This window comes from Galeopterus variegatus, unplaced genomic scaffold (assembly GCF_000696425.1).
Source record: "Galeopterus variegatus unplaced genomic scaffold, G_variegatus-3.0.2 Scaffold290, whole genome shotgun sequence".
NCBI lineage: Eukaryota > Metazoa > Chordata > Mammalia > Dermoptera > Cynocephalidae > Galeopterus > Galeopterus variegatus.
In genome coordinates, this window is record NW_007726401.1 from 112,291 (window position 1) to 112,598 (window position 308).

At 57.1% G+C, this 308-nt stretch overlaps 1 protein-coding gene across 1 annotated transcript in view; it reads left to right on the top strand.

Annotated features, from left to right (window-relative positions):
- The window catches only part of BATF (basic leucine zipper transcription factor, ATF-like), a 21,628-nt gene that overhangs the window by 3,296 nt on the left and 18,024 nt on the right, over positions 1–308 (top strand). The window lies entirely within an intron of this gene.

The following is a 308-nucleotide window of genomic DNA, read 5'->3' on the forward strand; positions in this document are numbered from 1 at the left end:
ACCATGAACAGAATCTTCCCTATCTTGAGCTGCATCCCTGTCTCCATAGAAATCCAACCCACTCGGGCCGGCCCGGTGGCGCACTGGATAAGTGCCCCGCTTGGGAAGCGCGACAGCGCTCCCGCCCGAGGGTTCGGATCCCACATACAGACCGGTTCCCACTCACTGGCTGAGCGAGGGGCGGGAGCAGCACCGAGGGTTGCAATCCCATTGCCGGTCCCCGGTCCGGTACGGGGGCAACACTGAGGGTTGCGATCCATTGCTGGACACGGAAAAAGACAAAAAGACAAAAAAAAAAAAAAAAAAAA